The following is a 9,388-nucleotide window of genomic DNA, read 5'->3' on the forward strand; positions in this document are numbered from 1 at the left end:
TCGCTGCGGGGCCCTGAGGAGGAGTTTGCTGCGAGGTGCAGGCGGCCCACAGGTGCAGGCGGGGTGTGCGTGTGTGGAGTTGTGTGGCGGGGCGCTGCCCTTGCCTTGCAGCGCGGCTGGACTTTGCTTTCCTGCAAGGGGCCGAGTGGCCCCGGGGCGAGGGGGAGCCGAGGCGGGGGGGCGCGGAGGTGCCCGGGCTCTGGCAAGGCCCCGCGGGGTGGGATGCCCTCTGCTCCGGGGGCCTGGCGCAGGGATCCTGTGGCTGCGGTGTGTAGAAAGCGGGGTGCCTGGGGAGCCGGTGCAAGGTGTCACGTCGGCCAAGTGCAGAGCTCTTGGGGCCAGGCCTTTCTGAGGAGGGCCGGGGGTGCCCGGGGAGTTGGGAACAAGCACTGGGGTAAGGTTTTGGAAAGGGAGCTGCTGTCTTGTGGGAAAACTTCTTGGAAACTGTTTTGCTCAGGTAGCATATGGCAAATAATACACTCATTCTCCTACAAAGTGCATTTGTGTGAAGACAGATCAGTGTTTAAGAGGGAAGCTGCTAGGCACTTTCCTCCCAGAGCCTTAATCTCCAGTGACACTAAAAGCATCACCTTAGTAACTCATTGTGATAGCATAAATAGAGGAATAGGTTGCAGGGCCAGCAAAAAGCTTCAAGTATTTTCTCTGAGGAAAATGCAGAACTTCATATAGCTAATATGCTGCTTCTTGTGCTGTGCCGACACAGTAGTAGTCAGGGCTGCTGCTCCAAAGAGCTCAGTATGGTGTGTGGCTCTGAGCTTGCCGGTCTCAGCACAGGTGCTGATCTCCCCACTCGAAGCAGCGCTTGCTGAGGGCCACTGGGACCAGAACAGCCTGGTAAGTCAGGGCTTGCATGATGTGAGCCCAAAGGGGCTTGCCAGAGTTGCGTCCCACTTACAGCCCACATACTACAGAGCTGTGTAACATTTCCCAATGCTTTCCTGAAATTAAAGGTTATGGATATGCATAATTGCTCTTGGTTGCTTTTATTTATTATGCTAGCTGCCAGTGTGTAGGGATGAGAGAGCAGGGAAATCTGTCTTTTGTAAATAAAACCGTATTGTAAAATTCCCCTTCGTGGTGGCAGGTTATGCTATGTATTGGTGGCTTACCACCCCAAAAGAAGCTGCGTTTTGCTTGTTTGTGTGCTTCTGTGGGGAGTGCTTTGGGAGCTGTGAGTGTGAAAAGCACTTTGCAAAAGTAGAGTGTTATTTGTGATCGCTCATTAAACAACAGAGCAAAAGAGGTAATTCAAAGCTTTGGAGGTTTAATGCATCTGATACCATCTTAAATATTCTCTAAGGTTAGTTTGGTTTCATTTTGAAGCGAAAGGCTGTGTATATTTTCCTTCATCCATTTCTTTCATATTTTTATTGGATGTCAGATTTATCCTAATCTTGCAGATCTAAAGAACTAGCAATTATTTGCTGTGTAGCTATGATTCATGATACTTTCTCACCAGCAGACTGAACACTTTCACTATACTTCCTTGTAAATCTGCTTTAAAAAGAGGTCAGATGTTGAAGAGCAGTTATTGACTCRGGGGCATATGGTTACAAGCACAGAATAATAGTGTTCATTGCTTGAATGTCTGTGTTAAATGTTGAAGAAACTATTTAGACTCTGCCAATATTGACTTTATTTTTAGATGAGCTGTTGTTTTTTCTGATGACCTGACTAATAGAATAATTAACGGCAAACATTCCAGTTTCTTTCCTTACTGGCTACAAGCATGGTGGAATTTAAATAGTCCTTGTTTTTCCATTTTGAACTGTACTGGTGGTCAGAAACAACTGAAAGAAACAGTTATTTGCTACACATCTCACACTGAGATCTATCAATAATAGGAGCTTAAATAGGAGCTGTTTAGCCCACCTGACAAATTTTTCTGGCTTCCTCTTACTACCATAAGAGGCATAATAAGAAGTTGCCTATAATCATTGTTGACACTGCTTGTTCTTAGTTTCTGTCTGATCATTCCTGTGATGGTGGTAGTGCAGATATCTGTTTTAATCAAAGTAACACCTGAGGAAAGGGGGAAAATGTATGTCCTCCTAAAGCAGCAATTATCTTCTTGCTAGCTCCTTACAAGATGCTTCTAGCCTATATTTCTGGTGGATCCCACAGGTACGACAAAGGTGAGCAGAGTACTGTTCATTCCCAGGAGTAACTCTCTGCACTGCTTAATGTTTGTGAGGCAGCTGGGAGGAAAACTGAGTGAATGGGTTGGAAATGCCAGGATCTGTCACTATCCCTTCCAGCAGCCAAGAAGGGGAGAAAAGGAGAGGGCAGTACTGTCCTAGCAGGATGCAGCAAGCTAGCAGATGGCAGAGAAAGAAAAGATGCTGCTGTAAATGGAGTAGCAAGAAGGCAAAATAGCTGCAGTGTGTCATCCCAACACTGTATGTAAGGATGCAGTGTTCGTCTGTGGTGAAACTTCTGAATCTTGCAGTGTCATGGCTCGGTCTTCATAATGGCGTACAAAGGTGTAATATCACTTTTTTTTTTTTTTTGCTGTCCCTGATACAATGTGTAACAATGTGAGTCTCTGGCTTTTCAGGAATGAGGGCTAACTAACCTGGAGGCTCTGTCTTGGGACAGCCTTGATAGCTAAACTCAGAAATCAACATCAAACCCTACACTTGTATATGCAACAAAAATAGCACTTACAGACCAGTGAGCTGTCAGTGGCAGCAGAGTGAGGTGAGCTGTTCCTCCCATGCCCGATGTTACAAATATGCAGTTTCTCCTGAGCGRTCAGTGATCTGATTCTGTGTGCTCATCACCCAAGACTCTTCAGTTGCATTTCTGCAAACATATCTAGACTTTGAGGAGGGGGGGAATCAAGTGAACAAACAGATCCACTTCACTGAGCAGCTCTGGACTGTTCTGGAGTACAAACAGTCCATCTAGTTTTCGGAACTGAAATAATCCTGGCAAGGATTATTTATTAAGAGCCTGGCATCAGTGATGAGAGGTTCACAGGGTAGTTAAAAGCTCCTCAGATTGATTAATACAGACTTACTATGCTATGGGGATACGTGTGTTGAGCAAATAGTAACTAATGGTTTGACAGTCAGGCTTTATACATTCAATTTATTGTTCTGTCATCCATTATGTAAGTGTGGGGAAGTCACTTAATTTCCTTGTGATTTAGTTTAATGTTTTGTAAAAGAAAATAATATTTGCCTCCGCCACAGATGAGCAACTAGTTATAGATTATGCCTTCACTAGTGTAACCACAGTCTGGCATAGACACATATTAGCTTGAATAAAGGACTTGTCTTTATAGGAGTATTTCTAGTATAATAACAGTAGTAGTAAAATAAAGTAGTATTTATAATGTGCATAGTATATATTGCTATTTAAAGTAGTCCAGCTATGGTGTTGTAGAGTTCAGGATAGCCTAACCACTGCAGTGGGTTTTGTGGAGTGTGCTGAACTGTGCGTGTGCGTGAACTTGAGCTAGCTAATTCAGAAGTGGCTTAGTTCCTTTTTAAATTGTAATCACTGGAGTGATTTGCCCTTAATTCACATCTGTAAAGGCTTTAAGTTGCCGAAATAAACAGGAGGTCAGTAAAATCATAGTTTATTGTATGATGTCCTTGAAGTAGGTGGAATGCTACCAGTTGTGTTCATTTGTACCAGGGGTATTGCATGGTCCCAAATCTTCAAAAGCATCTGTGCTTTTGGGTAGTAAATTTCTCATTTTATTTGATTGCAAGGTACTTGCAGTTCTCCATCCTTTTGAGAATGAACAAGCAGCAAGAACTSTAAGCGCTTTGGGGTGTTTTAAATGTGACTGTGCAGTCACTGATCAATGCAGTGGTGGGTTGGTTGTTATATCAACTTGTATTAGACTACCTGAAGGAAATTTAGTAAGCTCCGTTTGCCACAGAGATTTTATGCAGAGTAATTCTAAATTTTGAAACTAACAGGTACTGGGACCTATATTTTCTTATTTTAATATTTTGATCTTCTCAGCTCATATAGAGCATCCATTAGTTTGTGCCTTTTCTCATTCAGTTTTTTTTTTTAATCAATTTTCTTCAGCTGTTCTTAAGGTACTAGTTATAGTGTAAAATAGAAAATGTAGTCCATCCATCAAAAGTAGCTTGCTACATTTGCAATTAATATTTTTTATGGTGCACAAAGTACAAGGCACACTCACAGATAAGGAAATCTGTTTTTTTTTTTTTTTTTTATCAATATATTTGATGGACAACTTCCTGAGCAGGATGCTCTTAGAATACCTTGACTGATCCAGGGAAGATGGCTTTTCAAAGAGGGTTTTATATTTGAGAAAGGATTAGAAATCAACCCTCAGGCTGTATATCATCAGCGCAGTTACTCATCTCATTTCCACAGGGAATGATTTTGGCCAGTAAGTTGGCATTGTTGCAAAACAATAAAATACAACTTCAGCTCTCTCCTTTGCAGCTGCTCCTTGCAGGCAGATAGCACTTCACAAATGCAGCAATAATTTGGGATTACCAGTTCAGATGAAGTTTAAAGTAGGGTTATATCTGTCTCTTTGCATTTCTAAATTCATGTAGTACTGACATTTATTTCAGTCAAAAATTCAGCATMTCATTGCTATTACTTTCTCTTTAGTTATTCCTGGTAATAGTCTGTTGGCACAGAGTCTTGCTGAGTGTTCTTGCTGTTTGTTCTGAATTCTTGGGAAGATGGCTGGATATGTTACAGCCAATTTCTTCCTTGGTATACCATCATTCTGGCCCATTACACCAAAAGTAAATTTGGTACATARATGCCCATTCTAAAAATTGACTTCGTAAAGGGAAAAATCTGCTTTGTTAATAAGCAATTCATGTATCAATATTCACTACCATCCATCCCCATTCCTTTTTTCTTTTGGTTGGCTTGCTGTCCTTGTTTACCTGCTGTCAAATAATAGATTGAAAACTCTGAAAATGGGGAAAGTCTTCTTTTTAAGTCAGCAATACTTTTAGCACACCTTGGGTGGACAGAAGAGAAAGCAGGTAGTGCATACTTCTCTTACATTCAAAAAAAAATTTGGCAGAGAAAGAAATTTTTTTTTTTTTTTTGAATGTAAGACATACTAATTAGTTGTCAGGGGTCTTGGGATCTCGTCAGTGTAAGATGCTGGGAAAGTTCCTTTAACTTGTTTTCAACCCCTTGATTTATTGAATGTAATATTTGGCTGTAGAGAGTGTTTTTAGCATTCTGAAAAATAATTGTAGATTTCAAAATGCTGTATAGATGTAGAATCAAATTGGGTGTAGCTTCCTGGGGAAAGTCCATCATCTCCGGTGACTAATCAAGGAGCAGCATGATCTTCTCACAGGTAACTGAGACAGGTCACCTGTGGATAACATTACTGGAACTGTTGTTCCAGTTCTGACATCCTCAAAACCTACTGCTAGTGTCATTCATTATACAGTTGTGTGACAAGGTGAGTACCACTGCATTTATCACAGATGTAGAGAAAAGAGCTCTAGACTACAGAGCGGATCCCTTTTGGAGGTGGTATGAGGCCTTGGGGCTTTATGGTTAGCAATATTCTGTTTAGACCACCACACATTGAATGTTTCCTTCTTTTAATGAAGCACATACGTAATTGGGAACAGCTGGTGTTTGGAGAAGAGAATGTTTAGAAACCTGCTGTGCACATTACATTACACAGAGGACTGGATTTAAACTTACAGGCTATGTCTATATGTGGGAGGTCATGTGGTCGTGTGACTTGGATGGTCTCATGTCCCAGAGAGGGACATGAGGGACATGAGATTTCTAATCCTCTTGCTCCATCTGAAATAGATGTCTGTGTCCACGCTGCATATACTTGACTGGGGATTTCCTCTGGGTACCACGTGGTATCTCTGTGGCCTGGAGATATAATGATCATTAGGCATGTTTTTCCAATTACAGTGTTTAAAAAATGTGAGATTGTCTTGCAACCCACCCAAATGGTGAGGTTATGCATTGCATGACCTGGGACACAGTGTGAGGCTGTTTGAGGTTGCAGAACCTATTGGGAGACTATTGGACAAATGGATAAGATACAGGGAGCCAAATCTTGTGTAAGCTTATTCATACTGACTCTTGGGAGTAACTGTAGGATAGAACTGTGTCACCAGACCTTTGCCCAGATACCTGTTTGGAGACGGACAGCTGGAGCTCTCCAGAGGAGAGCCAGGGAGTCAGCTAACAACTAAGCAGTGTGGACGATCAGGAGCTCAGAGCTTGCCCCCTGCCCAATGCTGCATGGAAATGTGGACATACCCTTAGGAACACAGCAAGATGTCTTGAGGCAAGCTTTTCACAGGAAGCACATAAAAGTTACATGTATGTAAGGAAACTGTGCCTTGAAGAGAAGTGTGTAAGGGTAGTGGAAATTGAACATGCCACGCTCCATCAGGATCTCAATATCCTTAAAAGAGACCAAAAAGGGAGTGGCCCAGAACTGAGTCCTTTCTTCCCACTCTGGCATGATGATGCAAAAGAGTCTCTGCCATTTCTGTGCCTAGATGTGCACTCTTCTTTCTTCCTGCCCCATTGCACAGTTAGAAAAGCGGTGAACTGCCAGTACTTTATCACGGACCTCCCTGTGAGCTGGTACATCAGAAAGAGAAGGAATGGATTCCTTGAGAATCAATGAATTTTCCTAGTATAAAATGAAACTGCTTTCTCATAAACAAAGGGGAAGTCATTTGGCAAAAAATCTAATATTAAGTGCACTTGCGGGAAATGTTTATACTTTATTCCTTATAAACAGCAGCAGACTGAGTATGTTGATAGTACAGCAATGTTCAGCACATGCAACTTGCAAGGAGGGGCAGAAGGTCCAGGGATAATTTTCCACTGGGAAAATATTTTCAGAGTAACTTCCTTCAGTTGTAACTTGATGACCAAAATAGTCATTGGAAGGATTTTTATATGCTTCATATGCTTTTATGTGCTTTTTATATGCTTTTATATGTTTCAGGAGGGGAATGCTCTTGCAGGATCCTGTTTTGCAGAGTGCGGTGGTCGGCAGTGCAGGATGTAATACCCAGCATTTTCCTTTCCTTGCCCGTGAGGGTACTGGATGAGATGTCTGAGTTCCTACCTCCGCGCCAGTGTTTCAGGCTCCTGTCTGATTCAGGCAGATGTTGTATCATTCATATTTGGTTCCTGTTTGGGAAGTCTTTTCAGTAGTCATATGGGTTTAGAGAATTGCTTTTGAAAGCAGAGTAGAGGGGAATTCCGCAATGTTCTGTCTAAGTCACACCAGTGAAAACCAGACTGTGTAGCCCAGGTCGGGCCTGAGCATCCTCTGATTGACATATTTGCTTTGGTACAAGGGATGATTGTTACAATATGCTGTATGTTGAACTCTAGGATACACATCTTGCTTGGCATGCCTAGGTCCTAGTTTAATAACGTAATAGTTACCCAGAAGAAGAATGTGGAAAGGTATAAGTTTCTTTCTTCCCACTGCAATTCTAGAGAAAGTTTGGTAGTGGGTGTGTGAACTATCAATTTAATATTAGTAGAGACTAATTGAATTAAACTTAACTGATTATTTGTTCCTGTCTCTTCCCACCTGTCACTTTAATAACATGATATATGGGATCTAAATATTCTAGCAAATGAGGTAGGGATTTTTCCTACTAGAAAATTATCAGTTCAGCAAGGCATGCAGTTCTGTGATTTCTCAGGCATGTGAAAAGTCATGTAGTCTAGATGTGTTTTACTAATTAGAATGAAGCTAGCTAGATATTAATGCCATTAAACTATTTTTTCACTCTAAGGTTGTGTGCTAAGGCTCTAAGTCTCCTGTGTTTTGACCTTGGTGCTACATGTCAATGCTAAGCTATTCTTGAAATATATTAATTATATAGGACAAAGGTCACTTCCATTTATTGGCACCCCAAATTGTATTTCAACTGAGCAATGCCGACTGATGCTTACGTGGGGATTCGTGGAGTAGATTTTGTTTTCTGGGTTTAAATTTGTGCTTATTACTCGGGCAAACTTTCTCCTTTTAACTCAAACATGCTAAAAATGCTCAGTGCTTTCAATTTTGTGTATTAATTTTACAAATTACTTATTAAAATGCAAGATAAGAATCCAAATATTACCCTGCATTCATTTGTTAAACCTAAGTGGTATTTTCAAAAAAAAAAAAGTTTGTTTTGCAGAATTTTTCCTAACTTTGCATTTTTTTTCCTAGTCTATTACCTGCAAAGCCTAGGGAGTCTTAGGTAAGATGATTTCGATGAAGCACATGGAGTTTTGTGCCTTTGAAATAGCTTTCTTGCAGTAGTCTTGCTTACAGTAGGCTTTTCTTACAGTAGTCAAGGTGTTTTAGAACATTAGTGGAACGCTATTAATATACTGCTTAGCTGTTATGACTGAATTTGCATATACATAAATATGTATTTATGCATGAAAATGCATAAGTATTTATGCGAGAKAATGTCAAGGATGTTGTCTTTGAACTTTTGTTATTAAACTCCAGTATGAGGAATTATAAAGAGGTGAACTGTGAGTGAACTGGCCATTCCAGTTTAAAGGAGTTTACTGATCCTTTTGTAACATTTGGGAGCTTTATCTCTTTGCAGCTTCTTTTTTGGGGGGGAGGAGTTTGAGGAGCCCTGATCAGACTGGCGGGAAATAAAACTTGCTATGATTCAGTGTGTTTTGTCAACTGCTGCCTATCTAGTCTAGTGTGAATATATTTCTCAGGAAAGAGTGGAATGACTTGTAAGCAAGTGTCAAATGTACCCTCTCTTTTTAGCATCTGTGTCTCAGTAATTTTCTGGAGGTTTTAGTTTAAGGCTTCATAGGCTGTCTTATCCATAAAATGTTGAAGACTGATGCTTTGCTCCATGTGTGTGACAGAGAGTAAGAGAGAACAGTTAGAGCAAGTAGTTTTAAATTTTTATCGTTTTTGCTGCAGAGGGGTTTGATTTACTGCAAGCATGGCTGTTGTCAGAAAAGTAGCCATGGGAAAACAGCATCTTTTTAACCTAAGAGTGGAATTCAAGGACCATTTGTTTCATTTATTTTTTAAAGTTATACATTTGTATTTTGATTGCTGATGTGTGGATGCATGCTGGTTTGTGTTAGCCACTGATAATGTGGTAAACTGCCTGTAAGAGTAAGGAGCTGACAGGACTGTTTAGGTAATAATTAGTCAGGCTCTTAACTGGAGCCTGTGCATGAATACTTTAAAATTTTAAAAGTTTAAAGTCTAAATAAAATGTTTGTTTTCACCCTTCTCAGCCCCCAGAACTGAAGAGGCTGCGTACAAATGAGCTGGGTTCTTTTCTGGTCAATGTGTCACAAGATGTTTATTTAGAAAGGATCAAAGGGCAGAGACTTTTTTTACCTGTGCAGT

The sequence above is a fragment of the Apteryx rowi genome, unplaced genomic scaffold (genome assembly GCF_003343035.1).
Source record: "Apteryx rowi isolate R43461 unplaced genomic scaffold, aptRow1 scaffold_487, whole genome shotgun sequence".
NCBI classification, from domain to species: domain Eukaryota; kingdom Metazoa; phylum Chordata; class Aves; order Apterygiformes; family Apterygidae; genus Apteryx; species Apteryx rowi.